The sequence below is a fragment of the Camponotus vicinus genome, unplaced genomic scaffold, assembly GCF_025532165.1.
Source record: "Camponotus vicinus isolate PSW18456_S1 unplaced genomic scaffold, iyCamVici1.0 SCAF_2, whole genome shotgun sequence".
NCBI lineage: Eukaryota > Metazoa > Arthropoda > Insecta > Hymenoptera > Formicidae > Camponotus > Camponotus vicinus.
This window is the reverse complement of record NW_028141956.1, coordinates 17,511,803-17,515,352: the sequence shown is the minus strand read 5'-3', so window position 1 is coordinate 17,515,352 and position 3,550 is coordinate 17,511,803.

Genomic DNA, 3,550 nt, shown 5'->3' with positions numbered 1-3,550 from the left:
TTAATTCCGTTAGGTGGCCGATAGGTGGCGATGTCGTCACTTGTGAAATGATTAATTTGTTAATTTGCGATAAAAAATGCAATAATTATTAAAATAACGATGGAGCAATGCGAAACAATTAAGGAGCAATCGTTTTATGTCGGATATATTTGCGATAGACTATGAGAAATATGTTTTTTCAATAAAATGATTAGCTTTTTGCTAATATATTATAAAATATTAATAACACAAATGGAGCGATTGAATATTTTGATAAAGAAATGGAGGTGCAATTATTCTACCAAAAGGTCAATAAGAAAAGTTGATTATTTTCTTACAGATACAGTTTTAAGCAATAGGGCTAATACATTATGTTTGAATATTCGCGCCATTGGACGTTGAGCCATTTATTTTTCATAGGCGGCCGATAGGTAGCGACGTCGTCACTAGTGAAATGATTAATTTGTTAATTTTCGATTAAAAAATGCAATAATTATTAATCATAACGATGGTGCAATGTAAAGCACTTAAGGAGCAATCGTTTTATATTGGATATAATTGCCGAAAATTATTAAAATATTTAATTCCGTTAGGTGGCCGATAGGTGGCGACGTCGTCACTTGTGAAATGATTAATTTGTCAATTTTCGATTAAAAAATGCAATAATTATTAATGATAACGATGGAGCAATGTAAAGCAATTAAGGAGCAATCGTTTTATGTTGGATATAATTGTTGAAAACTATTAAAATTTTTAATTCCGATAAGTGGCCGATAGGTGACGACGTCGTCACTAGTGAAATGATTAAATTGTTAATTTTCGATAAAGAATGCAATAATTATTAATTATAACGATGGAGCAATGTAAAACAATTAAGGAGCAATCGTTTTATGTTGGATATAATTGCCGAGAACTATTAAAACATTTAGTTCCGATAAGTGGCCGATAGGTGGCGACGTCGTCACTAGTGAAATGACTTATTTGTTAAATTTCGATAAAAAGTGCAATAATTATTAATTATAATGATGGAGCAATGTAAAGCAATTAAAGAGCAATCGTTTTATGTTGTATATAATTGTTGAAAAGTATTAAAATATTTAATTTCGATAAGTGGCCGATAGGTGACGACGTCGTCACTAGTGAAATGATTAATTTATTAATTTTCGATAAAATAATGCAATAATCGTTAAACTAATGATGGAGCAATAGGGAGCAATTAGGGAGCAATCGCTTTATACCGGATATAATTGCCGAAAACCATTAGAAATATGTTTTTCAGTAAAAATGGTCAATTTTACGTTTTTTGCAAATATTAAAAAAAACTATTAATTTTAGAAGAGGAGCAATTGTAGATTCGGACGGAGCAATTACGGAGCAATCGTTTGAGCTATAGTTTATTAAAAAATATGCACTTCCAGCGCTAAGTTATTTCCGGTGTCACGGCCCGCTTTTAGGTGATCCCTGAAAGCGATACGCCCTCTGTGGACCTTAAAAACGTGCACCTAAACTACGAAGCCAAGGTGCACGAATGTTCTCAGAGGGTAACATATAAGGTGCACAATTTCTGGTTCTATTCCGTGCTATGTGCACAAAATGTCGGTAGCACCAGTGCTGTATAGCAAGGTGCTAACGTATATCAAATAAATTTTAATATAAATGAGAAATGACGAATTTGCGATCCTCTCTCTCTCTATATATATATATATATATTTATATATATATTTTTTTTATGTGCAATGAGCAGCGACATATTTTTTAAGAACAATTATATGTTTTCTTTACATTAACTGATTCCTCTTATTATTCTATGCATAAAATTATTAAAGTAAAATAATTGAAAAATGAATATTTTATCAGATATTTTATAATTTATATAAAATTATGTCAACTTAAAGAATCAAATATCTCATTAACTATTCAATTTTTGACTATCCTATCTTTATAACATTTTACACAGAATATTGCGAGGAATCGATTTATATAAAAAAATTAGGATGGTTCCATTAAAAAATATGAAGATAATCTTGAAATCTCTGAAACGCTTCTACTTACGAAAACAATATTACTAGCATATCATGTCCTTTTAATCGTACAATTTTCGTAATTACAATTTTTTCATATCTGTAAAAATAGCGTAGATATTTCAAGTGAGCAGTTGTGTGTGTGTGTGCGCGCGTGCGTGCGTGCGTGTGCGTGTGCGTGTGTGTGTGTGTGTGTGTGTGTGTGTGTGTGTGTGTGTGTGTGTGTGTGTGTGTGTGTGTGTGTGTGTGTGTGTAGCGTATACGGGAGTTATGTGAGCAAGTGAGAACGTAATAAGAAAGAGCGAAATGGCAATAAGAGCGAGCGAGATAGCAATAGCACGAGCAACGAAGACTCGGAAATCGAGTCTTTCTTGCAGCCTGGCATACTATTTCTCTCTCGCTCGCTCCCTTTACTATCTCGCTCGCTTCTTTTATTGTTTCACTCGCTCTTACATACTCATATAGTGTCATGCTCATCTCGTTATCAAATCTGCCGCTGGCAAGCGGCCGATGACAAATTGTGACAAATAAATAAGTTAATCATTTTAAGATATATTTATAAGGGTATGCGAGTAATTTTAATGGAATAATGAAAATTTTGTGATTAAAATAACATCAAACACGGTATCAATCGGATAAATGTAATTAAGTATATATAATCAAAATTTTAAAATAGAAAAAATATGTAATTTGCAATTAACAATTCCATATTTTTTCTTAAAAACAACTATGTGTTTTCTTTACACCAATTGATTCCTCTCATTATTTTGTACATAAAAGTATTAAGGTAAGATAATCGAAAAATGAATATTTTACAAGATATTTTACGGTTTATGTAAAATTAAGAAATTATTTCAAGCCTCATAACTCAAAAAGTACTTAACGAAAAGGTACTTAATTATAGTGTTTTGGAAAGCTCTCGAGATAAGCTACAAGAATATGCAATGATAAATAGGTTCCATTTAAGAAATTGAAGGTGACCTTCAAATAACTCTTCAAGGTCAAACCAATGATACCATCTTATGGCCCCCTCGAAACCAAACAACTTTTGTTTGAAACATTTTTCTCTCTTGGGCTTGGTTTTCGAGTTATTCTCCATTAAAGGTTAAAATGGTCCACCCTGTATATACAGGAAATTTTTCGCAGTCCCGAAGTGTGAAGGTAGATTGGCTCAAATTAAGAAGGAAGGTCCTATACTGTTTTATGATATTTGCAATAATTATCGAAAAATTAATTAAAGAAGATCGGTCAATGCGCGTGGCTAGAAGTGCGTGGCGGTGAAGGCGGTCTCACTGTAACATAATGGCGGCGCGCGGCGAAGCGGTGATTGGGGAGGGGAAGAGCCTTCACCGCGCGTCTACACACTCATCGCTCCTCCCCTCCTTAGAGGGTAGAGGAAGAGGACCTTTCTTCTTAATTTGAGCCAATCTACCTTCACACTTCGGGACCGCGAAAAATTTTCAGACTATATATATATACAGGGTGACCCATTTTAACTTAGGCAGCCAAATAACTCGAAAAATAAGCAAGATAGAGAAAAATGTTTTAGA